Genomic DNA, 24,258 nt, shown 5'->3' with positions numbered 1-24,258 from the left:
AACTCCAGAGCTAATATAGAGATGAAAATACCGGAAGCAAGTGCCAGAGACCAGCTCCAGATCCCAAGTGGGCTCACCAAGGCGGCTGCCAAGCTTGTGGACTTACATACCTATACTGTTAAATGGACAGGTTTTGGAAACGGTTCACGCCTTTGCTTTTGCTCACAGTTCCTTCTCCCTCTTGACCAGGTCTCTCGCAATATCCTGCACTTAATAAATGGAATCTAAGACTGCCTTTGAGGTCACTCTTCTCTCAATGAAGGCATTAAAGGTAAAGAAAATCTGGAGTTATTAAGCCTTTGCATGGGGATTTGGGGAAACACAAAGCCTTAAGTAGTGTTTTGGCAAAATCTTTTACCTTCCGTTGGCAGGGATTCAAAAATCGATTTGAGGAAGATGTAGAAGACAGTGCCAGTTACCGTAGGTGAGAGAAGATAAATAACAAACACTGTTTAAACCAGACACGAACTAATTGTCTGAGGGACAGATCTGCCTTGCAGATAGGTTTTATTTGGCCTGCACATTGCTTTCATATAGATACACACACACGAACACACACACACATGTAGATACACATATATGTGTATGTATATAATTTGAATTAATCCATGTGCATCAATCCATATCCTATTTTCCACCCAGAGGTATTGGTCTCCTGTGGCTGCTGTAACAAATGGCTAGAAACTTGGTGGCGTAAAACAATGCCTTAATGCTCTTACAGTTCTGAAGGCTAGAAGTCCAAAATCAATTTCACTGGGCTAAAAGCAAGATGTCGGCAAGACGGTGCTCTGGTGGGGGAAGGCTTGTCCCTACAATGTTCCAGCTGCTGGTGGCTGCCTGTGTTCCTCGACTGGCCACATCACCTTCTCTTCTGTGTGAAATCACCCTTTCCTCACTCAGAAGGACACTGATGATTGCATTTAGGGCCCACTCAGATAATGCAGGACAATACCCCATCTCAATATCCTTAACTCAATCACATTTGCAAAGGCCCTTTTTCCATAGAAGGTAGTATTTACAGGTTCCAGGGGTATCTTGGGGCCTTTACTCAGTACACCACACCACATGAAACTATTGGTTGGCTACTTTTGATCTGTAAAAGTGATTTTCATATGGTGAAGTCTAATAGCTGCCAGCAAGTAAATCAGATTTCACACAAATACAGATCTCTCTCTCTCTATCTCTGAAAATGGGAAGATCTGGATATGCTGGCCAAATCCTGAATAGGAACATGGCTGGATGTCTGTGGCATCTACCCCCGTTCAGGACTCACCTATGACCCCTGACTCATTGCCACACCCATTGATAGTACTTACTTGGATTCTGAATGGATCTGAGTTTATAACCTATGACTTTAAATCTAGACAGAGTCGCCACATTCACACACACACACACCCCCCATACAAAGCACCAAGGGCTCCCTCATGGAAAAAGGACATTTGAGCTGACTCTCATGGGTAAGTCAGGCAGAGTTTGAAGTAGGGTGGAGATGATGGAATGGTAAGTAGGTGAGCAGAATTTGGAGGTTGGAAAGTATTGGGTGCTAAGTCACTTTAGGGCAGCTGAATGTTTCTTCCCGTATTCCTGAAGGCAAGACGGCTCTTATATGATGTTGCTGAACGTGGACCTGGAATTAGGAAAAGCTAAGAAAATCTCCAAATCCCACCTGTGATCTTCACCCTATTAACCCTGTAACAGAATCAACTGAATAGAACAGCTGGCCCCTTCTATAAGGCCCTGGAAGGCACAGAACATGTGTCCTTCCAACAACTTGCACACACAAATGATATACAAAATTAGAATGACACTCACTGAGAATGAAAAAAAATGTAGTTTGACTTGCTTTCATCATGGTTCCTAAAATGCTTTGTGAAGAGGTATTCGTAGCTAGTTTGGGTTTGTTTTCTGGCACTCAATCGTAATAGTGTTAAATTCTATTATTTTCTGAACTTGTAAATTATACCTTTCTCAAAATCTGTGGAAGACGACATGTATTGCATTACAAAAAAGTAATATACTTTTAAAATGTGTATATTGTGTCAATCACTAAAAAAAGAATATAGCTGAGGTCAAGTTGACATTTTTGTAGCTTTTTTACCGAATCAGAGAGAGGAGGTGGGAGCAGAGATGTGTGGTTGGTACTCCTCTGTGAGTTGGTGTTTTTGAGAAAAGTAAAATTTTGTAAATTCCTTCTTTCTTTCTCCTCTCTCCTCCCTCTCCTTCCTGCTATGCTTTTTTTTTCTTCTCGTGTCGGAAACAAATCTATTCCATGATGTTTTTGGGGGGGAAAAGGCTTGATGTCTTGAATGAAACTATAACGATTGAGTTTGAGTAGTCAAAGCTCTGATGAGACAAGATGAGCTTCCCCTCCAACTCACAATGCCGGGAGTTGGGGGGAACTCAACAGCTAGAGGTCCAGCTATAGTCAACCATTTTCTCTTGATAACAATAATGTGGGTGGTAAGAGTCAGGTTTGTAGGCTCTTCTCCGGAGGAGAATAAGTGAAGAGTAAAAATAGACCGTTCGTCAAAATCGTGACTGTGCAAACATGTGGGTTTTGTCTTCACCTTCTCTTCCATCGCATCCTTAAGTTAGTACCTTTTAATCTTTTGTTCGCTAATTCAGAAATATTTCATGAGTATCTACACATGCTTGGCACTATATAAGTTGATGGGAATATTTTAGTGAAAAGAATAAACAAAATCCCTGAATCCTGAAGATCACATTCTAGTGGGAGAGCAAATAACAATAAACCCAACAAATAAGGGAATGAGCTCATACATTAGAAACTGATAAGATGTCTCCGGGACTCAAAGGAGACTAATAAGGAGCAAGGGGGCTGGGGAATGAGTTGCAATTTTAAATGGGGCAGTAAGATGGGCCTCATTTTGCTCAAAGACTTGGAGGAGGAGAGGGAGGGAGCCACGTGGATAGCTGGAGAAAGAGGAAGAGCATATCATGCAGAGGACAGCCAGGACAAAGGTCCCGAGGTGGGACACACCCGGTGTGTTCTGGGAGCAGTTAGGAGGCCAGTGAAGGAGGAATCAGGAAAGCAGTAATCAGGTTGAACAAGAGGGTCTTGCAGGCTATGAAGGGATTTTGATTTTTACTCTGAGAGGGGATATTACAAGGAGATTTTGAGCACAGGAGTAATATGATCTGATTTGTGTTTACCAGGCTCGCTCTGGCTGTTCTCTGGGGGTTAGATTATAGTTAGTCCAGAGTGGCCACAGAGGGATCGGAGAGGAAGCTTCTGCAAAGAACCACACGAGAGAAAACAGTGGCTACTCTGGTAGGAGAATGGAGGTAGACATATTTTTTGAAGGTAGAGTCAAAAGAATGTCCTCACAAAGACATTATGCTAATTAGAACCTAGACCATCGAAATGCCATGGTGTCCCAACTTAAGATAACGTAAGAAGGCTTCAGGGGAAGGACTGTGACATAGAACACAGCTAAAACGCCACATCACGCCTAAAGTGTAGTAAAGTGGCCAAAACAGAAGTTTAAAAAAAGAATGAGAAAATAAGGAATGGTGCTGAAACTGCATAGCTCCTATGTGGTGGCCTCATCGTTCACAGTGTCTTTTCATCCTCCCTCAGATAAAGGTTATAGTGCCATCTGCATCTGTAAATTTTACTGAAAATTCCATAGGAAAACAAGAAAAAGTATTTACATCACGTGCAAAATTCTAGGAAATTTCCTAAGACATTCTTGGTTTTTTTTTTTTTTTTCCCATTGATTACTCCCCAGATACAATCTTCTTCATCCTCATACTCTGTCCCCCTGACCCTCAAGCTGGGTCTCTTTGCTGCCCAAAGACATTGAACTCTGGCTCTCAGTTTAGAATCCCCTCGACAAAACACAAACCGACTAGTGGGCTATTCCCTCACTCTTCAGCGGCAGCAACCAGCTAAGCTATCGGTACGCAGCATGATTGCAAGTACTAATGCTCCGCTCCAAGCACTTTATTAAAATATTAGCCCAGCAGATACAGATCCTTTCTTGGATTAAGGATGCTTCTGCCAAAAACTGTAATTTCTCTACACATTGTTACAAAAAGAAGTTTGCAGTTCATCTCTTAACCATAGAACATCAGGTGCTTTGGAGGGTTTCTTCCAGAAACAGAGCAATACAGGAGCACATAAGGTTGCACACAGCTAGCCGTGTCTTGGAACCAGCTCCTACGGGTTCCTGACAGCCATTCGTCTACACCCTTCCAACTTCTACATTCAGCGACTTCATGTTGTATGGTAGTATGTATACCATAGGAATTACAGCACGGCGAGTCAAGGTTTTAGTTTGTCCCATAGAATTGATTTACCAGATACCCCTGCATACAGGTCTTACTAGAAAAGATGGCAGCCAAAATTATAAAAACCTCACTTTCAGTTGCCAATTTGGAACAAAGCAGATTGAGAAGTCTAAATTAAAAGTTTTCGTAAAGATAGAAGAGAGATCAAATATGAAAAAGCTACCGTTTATTCTCTCTAAATACAGACTGAAAATGGAACAATGTGGGACTTATGGTGCAGTAGTCCCTTCCTTGGTCCTCCCCCTCATAACTAAAAAATGGACACTGTACAACAAACAAGGATACAGAATTTCTGAAACGTGGAGAGAAGAAGGCGGGCTTCCCGGGATCCTTGGGATTTAAGGAACAATGTGGTGGCGCATTCCCTGAGTTTCCTTATTATGTCCCATGTATGCCTGATAGGACACTACAGAAGTCCTCAGCCCAGCACCTCCAACAGACAGACAAAAACATGCTCCTCCCGCCCAGCAGCCAAAGGACTGGGGAAAGGATAATCCATCAACAGAAAACCTTTCTGACAATACCCTCTATGTGCTAGCCAAACACAAATGGAAAACATGCAGCCCTCTCTGAAGTTTCCAGTTCAGTTTATCTTGCACGACCCCACCCCTCACAGAAGCAGGTGGCATCCTCTGATTTCCCCTGCCAGGTGGTGTCTGTGGGGCTGAGTATGAACCTACTCTGTCACCCCTCACCTGGCAGAGGGAATTAATGGCAATCTGGTCGGACCACTGGGTAGCGTTGGGGGAACCAAGCAGGCAGCTGATCTTCCCTCTCTGCTTGAAGGAAGCAGGCTATGCCCTAAATCCCCCATCTGGATGTCGTCCATGGGGTCCAGTGAAGAGCGGAACTTCTACCCCCACCCAGCGGCAAAGGGATATGGGGAGGAGGCGGCAGGCAGGGGCAATCACCACGTAGATTCACCACCTCCCCTCTGATGTCAGCAGGGTCCTGTGGTGAGGCTTTACCCCAAGCTGGCAGAAGTGATACAAACAAGGTAGGAAAAGCAGGGCTAGTCAGAACATCTATTCATCCCTTTGAATGAGAGCCTTTGTCCCACCCAGCATCAACAAGTCAGAACAATGTGGTACAAGGTAGGGGAGTCAAGACACTGTTTCCACACCCTCCCACCTCCCACCCCATGTCAGCATGGCCCAGTGGGGAGCCGCCTCCACCTAGAATCAGCAAAGCTGAAGGAGCTTATCAAAGGCAGGACTAGCTGGCACTGGGCTCCCTGCCCCCCTCCTCTGGTGTCAGTGGGGAGCTGGGATTCAACACTCACTTTTCGGTCACAAAGCAGTGTGAGTCAGCCTTCTGCTTCTGCCCTCCCCTGATGTCAGGGAGACCTGGTGGAGAGCTGATCTTACACCTCCATTCGAAGATAATGGGCTTGTGTAAGGTGGTGCCTACTCCCCCCCCACCCAGAAGGTGTTGGGGGTGCTGAATTATCACTGAATGTCTTCACTGAGGAATGTGAGCCAGTGTCCCACTTTTGCTGGGATGGTGTGAGCACTGCCCTGCAGGAACCTGAACATATTTACCTACACCTCAACAGCAGGGGTGCCTGCTAAGTTAGATTATGTAGAATCCTGAGTCTCAAAATGTAATATTCAAAACATCCAGAATACAATGAAAAAAAGTTACTAGTTAATCCAAGAACCAAGAAAAATGACAAAACCCAATGAGGAAATACAGATGTCAGTAATGGGATGAATCCAATGTTGGGATTGTCTGGAAAGGATTTTAAAGGACTTATGATAAACGCGCTTCAAAAAGCAATGACAAAGTATCTTGAATTAATGAACAAATAGGAAGTATCAGCAAAGAAATAGAAGTTAGAAAAAACAAAAAAAGAACCCAAGGCAGGTGTAAAGACGAGCAATAAAATAACTGAACAAGCCCAGTGCATGAGTGTGTTCTAGAGCGGAGATGACAGAGGACAGAATTAGTGACCTTGAGGACAGATCAATAGAACTGTTCAATCTGAACATACAGAAAAGTAAGACGGATAAAAAAAGGACAAAACCTCAGGTACCTGTGGGACAATAACAAGAGTTAGTATTTGTCTCGTTGGAGTTACCAGAAGAGAGAGAGAGAGAGAGAGAGAGAGAGAAAGAGACAGCAGGATTGAACAAGCATTCAAAGAAATACGGTTGGAAACACCTCAAATTTGGAGACACAATCTACAAGTTCAAGAATCTCTGAGGATCACAAACATGATAAACCCAAAGAAGTCCACATCAAGACGCATCAAAATTAAAGTGAAAACTAAAGATAAAGAAAAAAACTTGAAGGACATATTACTTTTAGAGAAACACGGATTTGAATGATAACAGATTTCTCTTCTGAAAAAAGAGACCAAAATCTTATGGTAAACATCATGGTTAAGTGTACTATTAGAAATTTAGCTCCTGAGGTGCCTGTGTGGCTCAGTCAGTTGAGTGTCAGACTCTTGATTTCGGCTCAGGTCATGATCTCAGGGTCGTGAGAGGGAGCCCTTCTTTGGGCTCCACGCTGAGTGTGGAGTGTGCTTGGGATTCTCTCTCAGCCCCTCCCCTGCTTGCACATACGCCCTCCCTCTCAAAATAAATAAATAAACATTAAAAAACAAACAAACAAACAAACAAAAAACGAGTCCCTGGGATTGGGAACAAGACAAAGAGGTGACTTCACAGCTTCTATTCAACTTCTCTCGGAGACACTAGCAAGTACAATAAGGCAAGAAAATTAAGTAAAATGCTTAATAATTGAGATGGAAAAAAAATACTTATTTGAAGACATTGTGTATACAGAAATTTCAAAAGAATCTGCAAACAACTAGAATTAAGAATCAAACTTAGCAAGATGCCTGGATACAAGGTCAATATAAAAAATCAATTTTATTTCCACATGCTAGAAACAAACAAACAGAAAATGAAGATGAAAAAAATCCCTACACACTGTTATAAGCAATACTTGAATTCAGTTAGATAAATAGATAGATATGAAATAGGTAGTTATGAAATAGATAATTATGAAACAGAAAATTAGGAATTCATGTAACAAAATTAGTGAAGGTTTCTACACTGGAAACTACAAAACACGATCCAGGGAAATTAAAGATCTAAGTAAATGGAACTATAAGCCATGGTCATGGTTTGGAAGACTCAGTATTGTCAACATGCCAGTTGCCCCCCCCCCCCCCCCGTTTATCTATAGACTGAATACAATCCTAATCAAAATCCAGATCCCAACAGGTTGTGTGTGTGTGTGAATGTGTGTGCAAATTTTAAAAATGGATTTAAAAGTGAAGGGGGAAAGGCAAAGGGGCCAAAATAATTAAGGTGCTTTTGAAGAGGAGCGACAAAAAGCTGGGCACCTACACAACTGGACTCCAACACCCACCGAATAACTACAGTAAATGAGAGAGTGTGATGCTGACCCAAGCAAGGGTGGACACAGCGACCATTATAACGGCGGAGAGAATCCATGAACAGGTCTGCGCATGTACGGTCTCCTGACTTGTGAGAGCAGCACTGGGATACCTTGAGGAAAGGACAGTCTTTTTAATAAACGATGTTGGGTCAACTGAATAGCCACATGGAAAAAAAAAAAGCCTTAGGTTCTATTTCACCCCCACACAAAAATCAATTCCAGATGAATTGCGTGAAAATATGCACGGTATCACAATAAAGATTTTAGAAAAATGTCCTCATGAATATGGGCAAGGATTTCTTAAATGTGGTACAAAAAATACTAGTAATGAAGGGCAAAAAAATTGATAGATTGCATCCCATTAATATGACAAATTTCTGTGTAGTGTTAAGGGAGTGAAGAGGCAAGCTGTGGAATGGAGTTATATTATTTGCAATACATATATCCAATTCATGTCCATAATAGAATATACATATTTTATTTATTTGATGTGTGTTAATATGTTATAATATAAATTGTATATAATATATACATAAATATATAATGTAATAATATTATGTATAAATATGTAAATTCTATTAAGCAATAAAAAAGCAAGAAAACCAAAAGAAAGAAGAACAAAAGACTTGAACAGACTCTTGCAAGAAGAAGGCATCACTATGGTGAATAATGAAAAGATCAAGGCCATCAGTCATCAGGGAAATGCAAAAATAAAATAAAACCACAATGAATCACTTCCACACACCTAATGATTGCAATGAAAAGGCAAAAAAGATCAGTGTTTGTGGGACAACCGTGATCTCTTGCACGCTGCGGGCGGGAGCGTAAATGAGTAAACCACAGTGGAAAACAGTGTGGCAGTATCTGCTAAATCGGGACATAAGCAGACCCTAGTTTCACTTTTAGGTATACGCGCGACAGAAGGGCAAACATATGTTCACCACGAGCACATATGAGGCGGTTCCTAGAAGTGCTTCTTGTAATAGCTCAATATTGGAAGCGATCAGATTGTCCATCAAAAGCTGGCTGACCTGAAGGAGAGTCATGGTCACAAGCAGGAGCCCTACAGCAGAAACCGGCAGAGACCCTGTAGCACGGGACCTTCAGGGATCTGAGAGTCTGGAGGGGTGGGATCATTGGATGCCTGCAGAGATGCCCCAAACTAATAGTTTAGCACAGACCAGGTCCTGCTTCGCCGCTTCCCCCATCTCCCCATGATGTCAAATGAGACCAATGACGAGAGACAAAAAGCTCTCTGTTGCCTGAGCTTAAATCTAAAAAGCCCAAGAGTAACATTTAAGTGACTGAATTTCTTTTTTTAAATTTTTTTTAGCTTTTTAAAATGCTTATTTATTTTTGAGAGAGTGAGCGAGTGAGCGAGTTAGCGCACGCGCGTGTGCACAAGCAGGGGAGGGGCAGAGAGAGAGAGAGACAGAGACAGAGACAGAGACAGAGGGAAAGGGAAAGAGAGGGAGAGAGAAAATCCCAAGCAGGCTCCACACTGGAGCCCCTCTGGGGTAGAGGGGGTAGAGGAGGGAGGAAGGGACGGAGAGAGGGTGGTGCTTGATCTCACAAACCGTGAGATCATGACTTGAGCCCAGCTGAAATCAAGAGCCCAGGGCTCAACCGACTGAGCCACCCAGGAACTCCAAGTGACTGAATTTCTTTAGAATATTTTAGATTAACCTTCCTTTTTTTTAAAAAAAAAAATTACTTTCTTGCTTCTTGCTACTTTTTAAAAAAAAGTGTGGTAAAATACACGTAATATTTACCATCTTAAACATTTAAAAAATATTTTTTCAGACAGAGAGAGAGAGAACATGAAAAGGGGAGAGGGGCAGAGGAAGAGAGAATCTCAAGCAGGCTCCATGCTCGCATGGATCCCAGTGCAGGTCTTGATTCTGGGCTTGATCCCACAACCCTGGGATCATGACCTGAGCTGAAATCCAGTCAGAAGTTCAACCAACCGAGTCGCCTGGGTGCCCTGTATCATCTTAACCATTTAAAAGTGTACAGCGTATGGGGCACCTGGGTGGCTCAGTCAGTTAAGCATCCAACTTCTGCTCAGGTCATGATCTCACCGTTAGTGAATTTGAGCTCCGCATCGGCCTCTGTGCTGACAGCTCAGAGCCTGCAGCCTGCTTCAGATTCTGTGTCTCCCTCTCTCTCTACCCCTCCTCTGCTCTCTCTCTCAAATATAAATAAAAATTAAAAAAATAAAAAATGTATAGCTCAGTAGTATTAAATCCATGCGTGTTGTGCTACCATCACCGTAAGGACTCTTTTCATCTTATAAAATGGAAACTCTGTACTCATTAAATGCGAACTCCCAATCCCTCTTCCCTCCAGCCCCTCGTAAACGCCATTCTACTTTCTGTCTCCATGAATTTCACTACTCTTGGAATCTCATATGAAGCATACAGTAGTAATCCTTTTGCATCTGGCTCATTTCACTAGGCATAATGTCATCAGGCTTCATCCATGTTGTAGCATGTGTCAGGATTTTCTTCCTTTTTAAGGCAGAATAATTTTCTTCCGTATGGATGTACCATATTTTGTTCATTCACTCATCCGTTGACGGACAGTTGGGTTTCTTCCGCCTTGTGGTTATCGTGAATAATGCTGCTTTACGTATGGGGTGCAACTGTGTCTTTGAGCTTTTGCTTTCAATTCTTTGGGCTATCTACCTGGAAGTGAAATTGCTGGGTCCCATGATGACTTTATGTTTAAATTTTTAAATTAATTATGATAAAGACCACCGTATTGTTTTCCATAGCAGCTGCACCATTTTACATGGAATGTTTTGGATAAGTTTTTAAATAAAAAGGAAACTCAAGACTGAAGCAAAATTCAATTGTAGGAAAATAAAGAAAATTACATTTATTTTCCACACCAGTGTTTGTCGACTACAGAAATGGATACCTGCTGTACTAGTTTGAATTAAGAATTCTGTTTTCTGCCTCCTGAAGTTTGAATTCATTAACTTGCTCTTTATTTTTTTTTCTAGTTTGCAGATTGCCTACAAAGATGATTTGCATGAATTTTTGCCTTGGCCTTCTGTGTCTCAGTATCATGGAAACAGCCTTTTCCCTAACTTTTCATAGTGTCGAGAAGTAAGCAGCAGCTTTAACGAATGGTCTTTCCTCCAGACATCCTCCTCCTTGACATCTCTATTGGACTGGATATTGTGGACCAGCCTCTTTTAAACGTTGGCAGTCCCTGGTTTCTGTTCCTATTTTCTTTTGCACTCCTCTGACCGCTCTCTACCTCCTCCTGTTCCCAAAACGTCCATGAGGATATGCCCTTTGCCTTCCTTGCCTCTTGACACTAGCAGTGACCTCTGTGGCCTGTGATCTGGGGGAACCCTGGGAAAGCAGAGCAGACTGAGAATAAGAAGTCTCTTGACATTGATACAGCGGTCTATGGCCAAGTGCACGGAGTAGCTGAGTGAGTGGGAAAGCCAGGGTTGGGATGACTCAGAGGTTCCTGCCTGGGCAATTGAGTTGTTTCACCATTTGTGGAGGAAGACAGAAGGAACGACAGGCTCTGGGGGAGATAATAACTTCAGTTCTAGACATGTTGAGTTTGAGCTGCCTGTAAGACATTCAGGTGGCATCTGCTGAGGTCCTATCATCTCTCATATCTACCTCTGTACGTCCCCTCCTGCCAGTGCCCTTGTCACCCTTCACCCGCCCCCCCCAAACAGCCTCTGACAGGCCTCTCTGTCTCCTGGTGTCTCCTTTCCATTCCAAACTGCCCTGTGCTGCGAGATTCATCTTCCCAGAGCACGACCCATGCTATCACGTTTGCATGTCACGCAGCACACGCTGCTACATGGTCACATCGCGTGGTAGCCTAGACCACGTGTCACACAATACACACCGCCGCAGCCCAGATCGCATACTCCCCGACACCGCATGTCATACAATACACGTCGCACACGGTCACATCATATATTCTGATCACGTAGCCCATGCCACATAGTACACACTGTCATATCACATGCACACATCACATGATGCATCACATCCCATGCTTTCATACGTCACACCACTCCACAGAGTACACACTATCACATAATCGTATCGCATGTGAAAACTCACCCCTCAACAACCTTGAAGACACCGCCCATCCTCCTATACTAAGGGTAAATTTCTTACCCTGGAATTCCATACAAGTTGGGAGGTTTTTGGCTGAAAGACACAAACCTTGACTTCAAATGTCTTAAGCCACAAGGACGCTTAATATTTTTATGTATGCCCAGTTAGGTGGATAGCATTGACTCCAGCTTAGAGAAGAAACTGAGACCCCAGATTCTTCACTGACTTACCCAGCACAAAACAGCTAATGCCTGTTAGAGTCAAGAATTAACCCCACCTTCACCATCTCCAAAGCTCTACTCTATACCCTCCTTATAGGGCCTGATTTGAGTTTGCCTTTGCTTATCCATTGCTTCTTCTAAGACGTTAGGGACAAGGAGATGTCACTGGATGTCAGGACCAACATTTTTTCAATTTGAGCCAGTGAATTGAAAAGTCCTTTTGGGGTATCAGCTGTGTCCCAGAACATTGGGACACATTAAACATTGCTTGGCCCAGGGGTGCCTGGGTGGCTCAGTAGGTTAAATGTCTGACTCTTGATTTCGTCTCAGTCACGATCTCATGATTTGTGAGTTTGATCCCCTGGTCAGGCTCTGCACCGACGGTGTGGAGCCTGCTTGGTACTCTCTCTCTGTCTCTCTCTGCCTCTCTCTGTCTTTCTATCTCTGTCTCTGTCTCTGTCTCTCTCTCTCAGAATTAAAAAAACCAAACAATTGCTTGGCCTAGTTCTTGCCCTCAAGGAGCATCCAACCTGGTAGGACAAAGAAGGCATAAAAGCATCAGTAACCTCTAGACATCAATAAAAAGGGTCAAGTCTGAACTTGTTTAGAGCAGAAGAGAAGCTGATCGCTTCCTGCCTGGACCTTGTAAGTGGGTAGGATTTTCCTAAAGTGAGTGGGAGGAGTATTCCAGGTGAAATCAACAGTGTGAGTAAGGACACAGCAGAAGGAATTCATTAGTGGTCATAAAGCCAAGAAATCCTCTGCCTGCTACCTTTTCTGCCACCTGTCCCCCTCTCTGCTCTGTTATAAGGGAAGAGGAAGGCATGGCTTGGCTGCGTTCCTCCCCATCCTAAACCCCCCCTTCTTCTTGGGACTTCCCTCTGACCTGTCTACCATCCATTTTCTCTACAGTCACAATCTCTCCCTCTCTATGGCCTCCTCTGTAACTGCATCTACACATCATTAAGAAAGAAGTACTTCAGCAAACACATCTGCTTCCATCTCTCTTCTTTTCACGGTCTGCTTTCTATTCTTTTTTTTTTTTTTAAAGTTTTTACTTATTTTTGAGACAGAGAGAGACAGAGAGTGAGTGGGGGGAGGTAGAGAGAGAGAGAGAGAGAGAGAGAGGAAGACACAGAATCTGAAACAGGTTCTGGGCTTTGAGTTGTCAGCAGGCTCCAGGCTCTGAGCTGTCAGCATAGGGCCCGATGCAGGGCTTGAACTCATGACCTGAGCCAAAGTCAGACACTTAACCAACTGAGCCACCCAGGCGGCCCTTCACAGTCTGCTTTCTTAGGAGAAATATATGCCCTCACTCTCCTTCTTGGCCATCATGATCTGCATTTCATTCACCATTATGCCTCTTCATGTTTGCACCAAGATCCCCAAAGGCATCCTTGCTGCTAAAGGCAATGGCCATTTCCAGTCATTTATGTCCTTGATCAAGCAGCAGTATTTGGCACTGGTCATGCTCCCCCTGGAGGGCTTTTCTCTGACCCCACCCATCCCTCATTTCCCTCCTGGTCACTCACACTGATGTCATTTGGAAGGTTCTCTTTCTCTGCCCTGACCCCATCCCCTTAAATGCTGGTGTTCCACATGGGGTCACCTAGACCTGCGTATACTGTCACTACACACTCTGACCCAGTATCGCCGGCTCCTGCCTTGACCTCTACTAACATGAGTTCCATTTTATGCCTATGGGCCAGAGCTTTCTCCTGAGCTGCAGACTCAAATGGACATATCACAGTGATGTCCCCAAGAACTTCAAAGTCAACATGTTCAAAACCAAACTCATCGCCTCCTCCCTAGCCCTGTGTCTACCCCTCTACCTATTAGTCTTACCTCCATAAACTGCCACCCACCCAGAACCAGAAACTTGGGCCTCACCCTCAATACCTCCTACCTCACACCCCACCATGGCCAATCTATGACCACCTCTTATGGATTCTAAGTTTCAAACATACGTCTCTCCAGCTTTTCTCCCCATCCCTCCTGCAACACCCTGCTAAGCTCATCGTATCTCCCTTACGTGAGTAACTGGTGCAGCATACCCAACATAACTCCCCACTTCCAACCTTCTTTCCTTACAGGTTGATCTTAGCATGGCAGCCCAGACTAACTTCCTAAAATTCAATTCCTCAAAACATTTCAATAGGCTATTGCTTGTCATTCTGGATGATCCAGGTCACCTCTCCTACCTCACCTGGGACCATATTCCCCTCACCCTGGAACTTCTTTTGTTTTCTAGAATGTGCCATTCTCTCCTCTGCCTCTGGGTCTTTGTAGGTGCTTCTCCCCTTTGCCTGACACATCCCCAGCTCTGCTTCCCAAAGGCTTTCCTTGGTATAGGAGACTCCCAGCTTCTCCACGGCATCCTCTACCTCCCTTTCATGGTATGGATCTTATGATTGTTTGCCTGTCTGATTCAGGCTAGACTGTGGGCAACATGAGGAAAAGGTCTGTGACTAATTCATCGGTTGCTGAGTCCCTTGGGTCTAGCACTAGGCTTGGCACACAGCAGACCTTCAACTTTGTGTTAAATAAATAAAACGATTGTATAAAATGACTCTGGCAGATTCACTTTCTTTCCATGTGAGCTGCCAGAAAAAGACAACCAAAGATGGTGAGTTGACAGAATAAGAAGAAGATGCAACCAAGACCTAGGCCTGGAGTTGGAAAGTCTCCATCAGTGTCAGAGACTTGCAGAAAATTTGAGCTGAAGAAGCCATCCGGACGTCAGCGCTGCTCAACGCCCTCACTTGACAGATGAGGAAATGCGCGTGTCACTTGCCTAAACCTGCAGTGGAGCTCACCGAGAACCAAACTCTTCGGTGCTTGGTGATGGTTGCAGGCCACGAAGCCACACAGCTCCTAAGGATTTCATGGCTCTTCCTACAGCTGTGGCTAGCACCGGCCCCAGTCCCAGACAGGGAGCTGGCCCAGACACAGAGCCACAGGTGCGTCGTGGTTCCTACAGCCTCCGCCACCAACCGCATCTCATTTCCCTCGGCAGACCTGCCAGGAACCAAGAGTACCTAGGAGGCCGCTCTACTCTGAAGCAGCCCTCATGCAACCCAGGTAAAATAAGTGAACCCCCCTCTCTATTTCCTGTCATCTTTTGCCACAATGACAACATGTTCATCTATCAGACTTCGAAGTCTCCCGTCTTTTTGTGCCAGAGGCTGACACTAAAACCCTTCCTCCCCTGATCCAGTGCTGCTGCCAGATTTTTAAAAAATGTTCTTTCCTGGTATCTGTCTGTCGTCATCAGACAATTCTTCCATAAAGTGTCCATGTGCACTCATTTGTCTTTCAAAGCAAATAGGACATACGTAGTCAGTGCTGCTTTAAGAACAGTACTTCTAGAACTCACATGAAAACTCGCCTACTGGAAGCCAGATGCACACAAGGAAGGTCTGCTCAGGCTGGAGCCAGGACTGGGAGATTTTGGTTGACCTTCCCAGCAGACGGAAAGTTCTGGAGGGTCCATAAGGAAAGGAAGAGAGAGCCTGAAGCTACTTCTCAGAGTGAGGAATGAAGTCAGTTTTGTCTCCCTCTTATAAGAGACAGAGAGGGGAGACCTTCCCCGGAAGGCAGACAGAGCCTGTCTGTGGGAGTGGGCTGGGTGAAGTGAGAGATGGGAGACAGAGGGGCTGGGAGGCACTTTCACAAGAAGATTGAGAACTCAGACCCTGACTTAAGATTCCACTTCTGGGGAACCTGAATGGCTCAGTCGGTTGAGTGTCCGACTCTTGATTTTGGCTCAGGTCGTGATCTCATGGTTCGTGACTTCAAGCCCACATTGGGCTCCACGCTGCCTACACAGTGCCTGCTTGGGATTCTCTCTCTCTCTCTCTCTCTCTCTCTCTCTCTCTCTCTCTCTCTCGTTTTCTCTTTGGCCCTCCCCCACTTGCTCTCTTTGTCTCTCTCTCTCTCTCTCTCTCAAAATAAATAAATAAACTTAAAAAAAAAAAGATTCCACTTCCTGTACCGGGAATGTAGCAGGTGGGAGGAGCAGAGGCATCAGTCGTGGGGGGTGGGACAGACTGCTCATCTGCAGATGGGAGGGGAGTCACAAACCCACTGCCTTGCTGTGGGGTGGCTGGCACATTGCTGTCTGCTGGTGGACAGCAGAGGCCAGCGAGCAACAGTCAGCCTAAAACATTTACTTTCTGGCCCTTTACGGAAGAAGTTTGCTGACCCTGGCATAGAGAGTCTTCTGGCCATCTGGATGACTCAGAGGAGTATTGCATTGAGGGTATTTCCACTTACAGAATGGACTTCATGGCCCTGGGTGCAGGTTCTGTAAAAGCCCAGGAGAGACCAGACCCCCCCCCTCTGAGGTTGAGGTGGGACCCTCTATGGGAATCTATGTCCCAGCCTCACCCTCATGGGAACTCAGAAGTCATTCTAGTGTTCACAATTAGCCTTGTAAGTACTCGACATTCTCAGGGTGAGTTTTTTTTTTAATTTTATTTTTAATGTTTATTTATTTTGAGAGGGAGAGAAAGAGCACACAAGCAGGAAAGGGGCACAGAGAGAGGGAGAATGAGAATCCCAAGTAGGATCTGCACTACTAGCATAGAGCCCGACATGGGGCTTGAACTCATGAACCGTCTGATCACGACCTGAACTGAAACAAAGAGTCGAAACCTTAACCGATTGAGCCACCCAGGTGCCCCATCAGGGGGTGTTTTTTAATGAACCATATTTTCCAACTGAAAGACTAATATGTACATGTGAGTTTTTTGAAAGAAGTTCAAAAGAATGAATGAGAAGAGTCTTCCTTCTACCCTAGATTCCCAATTCAAAATGACTGCTATTGAGAGTTTCTTGTGTATCCTTGTATGTGTGTGTGTGTGTGTGTGTGTGTGTGTGTGTGTAACCTCTTACTTTATACAAGTGGAAACAAGTTGACACCATTATTCAGGCTCTTGCTATCTTGCCCCACCCCCCCTTTTTTTTTCACTTAGTAATATAATGAGAAGTTCCTTCCACATCAACAAATACAAATCTGGCTCCTTTTTAATCACAGCATTATATTCCTTTGATGGAATCTAACCCATCTGAACGAACTGATCGTTTATTAAAAAAAGAAAAAAGAGTTGTCTCTAGTGTTTGTCTATTGTAAACAATTCTAAATTTAAAATCCTTTTACAACTCCTTTGTACAAAGAGTGAATGTAATTGGAGCGTGACTTCCTGGCTGTGGAATTGCCAAGGTAAAGGGCAAGTGAATTTGAGATTTTTATACGTTCTGACAAACAGCCCCCCCAGAAAAGTTGCACTGATGCATGTTCTCACCAACAATGAATAGGAGACCTTTCTCCCTAACATCTTCCTTAACATTAAGCCTATCATTACCAATTTGGTGGGTGAAAATGACATTCCATTGTACATCATTGAATACCATTGTATAAACTGTCATCTTTTATATTTATTTTTATAGGATCTGCCAGTTCATGCTTTTGTTCATTGAGATGTTAGAGTTTTCCTTTTTAACACCTCCCACACCTCATTACACACACCCCCAGAATACAGGGACTTTATCTGTCTCATTTGCCCACTGTTTATCCCCAGAGGAAAGCCTTGAGCTGTACCTGATATGTAGTAGACAGATAATAAGTATTTGTTAAATGAATGAACAATTAAAAAAAATCACTAATACAATTAAGTCCTTTGACTGTCACTATGTGTTGCAAATCACTTTTTTCACTGTGTTGTATTTCCTTGGTTTTGTCATTTAATATTTTGCAATGTAAAAAGTTCATGCAACATTTCCATGATTAAGGACATCATTCTTCAATTTGTTTAAAATATATTTTGCCATAAGTTATGTGGAAGGGCTCCAACTTAAACTTTTCTGCCTTATGTGTTTTTAAAGACACTTACATGGGCCTCTTCCTAGAATGCCTTCTGCACATTGGTCGATCCACTAAACTTCATTGTAAGCACACCATGCCTTTATCTCAAGGCTCTGGTTCACATTCCTGAGAAGTAGTCTTAACATTGCAGGCTTTTATACTTGGACACAAACAAATTCATAAGCTATTCCCACAGTAGGCTTCACTATGATGGAATGACGGGAATGGGACATTGTGATCAATCTGGGATGCTGGTTGGGGTAGAGAGAGAAGGTTGGTGTAGAGAGCCAAATGTACAGGAAGAGAACATTAGAAAACCCAAGGATTACTTTGTTTATTTCACAATAGTTCTGGCACTGGCTTAATTAGGATATCTTCTAAGGTATGTGCAATTTTATTTTGGATTTTTCTACGCAACGCAGAGATATCAATTCTGAGCCTCTTTGCCCTTGAGATCTAGGGGGGATTGGGCAGTGAGAACCCTAACATTTTTGAGAATTCCTGGAAGTCTTTAGTTCTCCTGCTTTCTCAGCCTCTTCCACTCCAACTTATTCATCATTTTCTGTGGGATGCCTCGTATGAACCCCAGTGGAAACACAGATCCTCCTCCACTGTCATTACCCACAATCACAACAGAAATCCCCAAGCCAAATCTTTGTGCATCTAATGGAGTTTACTGAAGACATTTTTGGGTAAAACTTTCTGTCATGATGGCGTCACCATCCTTCTCTTCACCCTAACCCTCTATCTCTGCTTCTCATCCCCCCCACCGGATTGGCTTGCAATTTTTCTCCCTCTGTTAAGACAAGTAGCACACCCTCACCTGCTGAAGTTTCGTCTAGCGGAAAAAGGAGCGTGGGTCACCTTCAACACAAAATGTAACACAGGACACCATTAGTACAGAATTTTTCCAACAAAGACAGCTTTGTCCCCAAATGGAAACCTGGCACCACAGATCATAAAATGTTCTCCACTTGTTGCACGTATGTTACGTTTTTACAGGCCCACTACTGCTTTCTCCCATCATGCTCCACCTACCACCACAGACAAGCATCTGTGGGCACACACTTCTCTCTTTGCTTCTCCTTATCCACTAGAAAGCAACTTATCAACCCATATGAAAACCAAGTGAATCAAAGTGATTGATAGGCTTTGGGGAAATGGCTGAGTTTTTTCTGGTTTCTTGCAGTGCAGTAAGATTGGACAGATGAGGTCTAGGCCTGATCCAGAAATTAGAACTTCTCACCTAGTGGAGCAGACACTTAGTGGGCTAAGTGGTCACTTGATGATTTGAGGTCTCAGGAGAAAGTCTGGACTGGCAGACAAAAGGCAACAGATAGAAAGGGATGGTCTAATACTTCCTCTGACACTGGGGGGATCTACATAGACTCGGGCACACAAAGTCCAGACAGGTGGACAAGAGTCAATGACAGTGAACCCAGCAGCTAATCACACATGAGTGGATTCACCTGGTGCCTTCCATTGTGGGTAATTGTATATCTACACTGCCAGCGGGGGGCGGGGGGCACCAATGAACTCTGACCCCAGGGAGCAGAGCCCTGCTATATTCTATATTCTAATAGGCAGAACTGTTGGCTTGGAAAACAGGATGAAGGAGTCTGAAAAAGTGAATCGGGTGTGTCGTAGTCTCCTAAAACTGAAAATGGAAAAGAGAAACCCAATGGGAAGCTAAACTTCATCATGAATCTCTGGAAGAGGGGTCAACAGACTATGGCCCATGGACCAATCCGAGCCACTGCTTATCTTTGTAAATAAAGTTATATTGAAACACAGCCACACCCAATCACTTACTTGCATATTGTCTACGTCTGCTTCTTTACTCTGACATCAGTAGTTGAAACAGAGATCACAAGGCCTGTGAAGCCTACAATATGCACTATCTGGCTCTTCACAGAAGAAAGTTTGCCTACGCCTGCTTTTGAATATGAGCTCCCAAGATCAGCAAGATTTTATTTTATTTTTTAACGTGTATTTATTCTTGAGAGACAGAGAGAGACAGAGCATGAGCACGAGCAGGGGAGGGGCAGAAAGGGAGGGAGACAAAGATTCTGGAGCAGGCTCCAGGCTCTGAGTTGTCAGCACAGAGCCTGGCATGGGGCTTAAACCCACGAACCACAAGATCACGACCTGAGCCGAAGTCGGACGCTTAACGAACTGAGCCACCCAGGCGCCCCCTGAGAGCAGCAAGTTTTGTTCATCTTGTCTACATCTCTGCTTCCAGCATCTACAAAAGTGCCTGGCACATATTAGGTACTCAGTCAGTATTTGCTAAATGCACAAATAGGCAAATAAACACACGAAGTCCTGAATGTCAGCAATCTCCTACTTTCCAAGCTCCTTTCTCCAGACGGCAGGACTAGTCTTGGAGACTACAATCAGGTCCCTCCCAACGGTGGAGAGAGCAAGGTCTGTGGAGAACATACCAGAACCTAAAGACCATCCCGTAGGCAAAGGGAGGTTTTCAGACGTCCGTAACTGCTTTACCAGCAGAAACTTCCCCTGTGTGTCTATTTCTAGAAATTCAGCCTAATTTTAAATCTGCAGAAGTAGCTAAACACCCTGATAGTCACTAATGAATTCTAATGGTTAATTATGCTTAGTCTCTTAATGGTTTTCTCCCTCCATCAGGGCCCTCTGCGCTGGCTCTGCTCAGAGGGCACAAAATGATACCTACTGATTGCATTTCTTAAAAAAAAAAAAAAAAAAGGTTTGAGTTCACCGCACTGTGGAGGTTTCTTTTCTTTTTCTTATTGATCTTCTTCGTTTTTGCTGATAACTAAGAGCTGATAGGAAGAAAAATAAAAGAATGGCAACCAGCTAGTCAGGGTCAACTTTCAGCTTTTAAGTGACTGCAGCTGACATTTTTTAGACCTTGGGCTTGGGTGAAGGTTGGCGTTAAGTGACCACCCCTCTTCCTCAACCACCAAAGTTTCCAAAGAAGTGAAATAAAGTCCTCATGTTTAGAAGCAGAACGTGACGAGGATATGAAATCCTGCTTAAGGCACCAAACTGCTAAACAAGAGGTACCCCACTTTCTTTTTTAAAAAAAATATCTATTTATTTATTTATTTTTGAGAGAGAGACAGAGAGCAAGCAGGGGGCAGGCAGAGGGAGAGAGGGAGACACAGAATCCGAAGCAGGCTCCAGGCTCTGAGCTGTCAGCACAGAGCCCGACGTGGGGCTTGAACCCATGAACCATGAGATCATGACCTGAGCCAAAGTCGGATGCTTAACCAACTGAGCCAACTAGGCACCCCAAGAAGTACCCCACTTTCTTAAGCCTCTTGCATAGCATGTATCAAAGGACCCTATAATCCTTTTATTGGTAATTTCCTTCAAGTTCTTCTTTCCTAAGGATCAAGGGAGATTATGCTATGGTTGACAAGTCTTTAAGCCCTGTAGGCGTGATCAGCCCTTGCCTGAGTCCGTTTGGGCTGTTACAACAAAACCACAGATGGGGTAGCTTAAACAATAGCAATTTATTTTTCACAGTTCTCGAGGCTGGGAATTTCAAGATCAAGGTGCCAGCAGATTCAGTGACTGGTGAGGACTCACTTCCTGGTTTGCAGATGGCCATTTTCTTGCCGAGTCCTCATGTGGCAAAGAAAGAGATCATTTCTCTCGTGTCTCCTATAAAGGCACTGATCCCATTCACGAAAGATCTTCCCTCAGGCCTAATCACCTCCCAAAGACCCCACCTCCAGATGCAATCAGACTTCAACATATGAATTTTGAGAGGATACAAACATTCGGTCCATAGCACCATTAAAGCACTAACATTAGTAAATGAAATCCCCGCTTTCCCAGCTTTTCTGTCACTGTGATTGCTTTACATCCTCTGAGGTTTTCAGGATGTTGGTTCCAATTATCACATACCCACTCTCCTTACTTCTGCACTCGATGTGCACTGTTTATAGTGAAAACTTAGTCGCCAGAACCCAACTGTAAACCTGGGGGGAAAGAAAAAAAGGAAGATCATAAGAGTGGGCAAGAGGCATGCAACCAGACCCTCTACATCTGTGAATCTGCACATCCATTTGACAATTAGGTTTCAGCAAGTTCAGATCTGGAGCCATGTGAACTTGGAGCGACTTCGGTCCGTGGCTTTCCCCGAGGCATGCTGGAAAGCATCCAAAGAGTTAGCAGAGAAAGTGTTAACATAATTAAAACAAGACCAGATAACATCCTCGAGGAGTTTCTGTATCTGCCCCCTCCCTCAGTTTGCCTCCCTGTGATGATATATATTCAGACCATGACTTGTAGGTATTCAGTAACTGTCCACCTAAGCCCCTTTGTACACATGTTACACATGTGTGATGAATAACCTCACCGTAGGGCTATCATTGCCCTGCTGAAAAGTAGAGTTTGAAGAGTAAAGCACCCTTTTGTGGTTAAGGTGTGTTTGAGATATGTGTTGGTATATGCCAAATGAATTTTAGCTTTTAAGACATATAAGAATGCCCCCCTCCCCACTACAAATAAAAATACAAAAAAAAAAAAAAAAAAAAAACCCCAAAAAACAAAACCCAAAAAACTCACAAATAATACACACCATTTAGTCAGCTTCAAACCCTGGACCTTAGAGTAGCAATGGTGGCACAGAGAGATGGCCTCCCTTGACTTTGGGACTGATCCAGAGACAAGAGGGGTTTGGAAGTTGCTGAGGGCCTTGATAGGTATAGGAAGGAGGAGAAGGTGCACAAGGACTGGATGTTTGAGGCCACAGAGGCACCCCGTTACTTTGAAGATGCTGGAGTGCTGAACTGGGATCCGGGACATGTGGGGGGCGGGGTCAGTGAGCACCAGACACAGTCCCCCGTCTGGATGCTACAAACTTCTAGCAGAAGCTTCTGTGCTAAATAAGGAGTCTGGACAGGCAGATGTCACCCTGGGAGAAAAGAGAGAGGGGGAGGATTCTGAACTGACTGGGGATTCACCTGAAGGGGACTCGGTAGACCTAAAAGTTACCGCATCTAATCCAGAAGTGAATGTCAAGGTTATGTTTCTTTTTTTGCCATTAGCAGAAATAGGGATTTGGAGCTACTTATAGTTTTATTTCAGACAAATAGAGCGCGTTCTGTTTTTGCACTCTGAGTTATTCAGTTCCTGGCTGACAGCAGTAACATCCAGCCAGGGAATGGTTAGGAGCAAGGGCTCTGGGTGAGGACTGGGCTTCATTTTATGAGCACCTCCACCCTACCCTTTACTAACCAGAAGCGCTGGAGTAAGTCATGCACCCATTCTGTGCTTTGGTTTCTTGGTTGGGAAAACCTGGGTAAAAAAAGCACCTCCCTCGTCACTGTGACAGTTCAGTGAACTCCTCCGTGGACAGCACATGGAAGGCGGCTGCCTCACCTAACTCGGGCTGCACATTTACGTGGCGCTCTGCGTGTGCCCGCCTGTGCTGGCAGTCCTGATGCAGTGGCTGGTGGGCAGCCTTAATAATGACAGCCATTATTATTCTGAATATTACTACTGGATTCATATTTCATCACCTTTTCTGGACAGTTCTCCCTACCAATCTCCTTCCTTCCCTCTCACCCTGGGTGAAGGACTTAGAAGCACCTGTGGGATCCCCTACAGTCCTGCTCTTTGCTTATCTGTCTTACCACCTAAACTGAGCCCCTTGTAGGGGATCGTGGCTCTTGTTTGTTTCTCTGTCCTCAGGCCAGATACAATTTAGGAACCTTATACAAGTGGCTGAGTGAACACAGCTCTTGCATGAGGCATGGGCAGATGAGCCCAGGGCTTCTGATAGTAGATCTAGTGACCTTCTTACCATGCTTTTGGGGGCTTCCAAAATGATAGAGAAATAGGTTACAGAGATGCAGCAGCCAGCTGGGAGAAGGACCAAGATAGGTAGTAGGTTCATTTCCTGTTGCTGCTATAACAAATTACCACAAACTTGGTGTCTTAAAACCAAGGAAATTTACTTCCTCACAGTTCTAGAAGCCACAGTCCAAAATTAGTAGCATTGGGTTGAAATCAAGGTGTGGGCAGACCACGCTCCTTCTGGAGAGAAGGAGGGAATCCATCCTTCGTGTCTTCTGGGTCTGGTGATGGAAAGGCTGGTGGTGGTAATCCTTGGCCCAAGCGCCCATCATCCCAATTTTCCGGGCCAACATCTCCAAACTTCTCCATCATCACATGGCCTTCTCCTCCATGTGTGTCAAAGTCCCCTCTGCTTTTCTAAGGAAAGTTATGATGGTATTTGGGGCCCACCAGATAATCCAGGATAATCTCCTCATCTCAAAGCCTTTAATTTAATGATACCTGCAAAGACCCTTCTCCCCCAAAAAGATAACAGTTACTGGTTTCAGGG

This window comes from Panthera leo, chromosome D4 (genome assembly GCF_018350215.1).
Source record: "Panthera leo isolate Ple1 chromosome D4, P.leo_Ple1_pat1.1, whole genome shotgun sequence".
NCBI classification, from domain to species: domain Eukaryota; kingdom Metazoa; phylum Chordata; class Mammalia; order Carnivora; family Felidae; genus Panthera; species Panthera leo.
The sequence above is the reverse complement of the archived record's forward strand: the minus strand, read 5'-3'. Positions refer to the sequence as shown.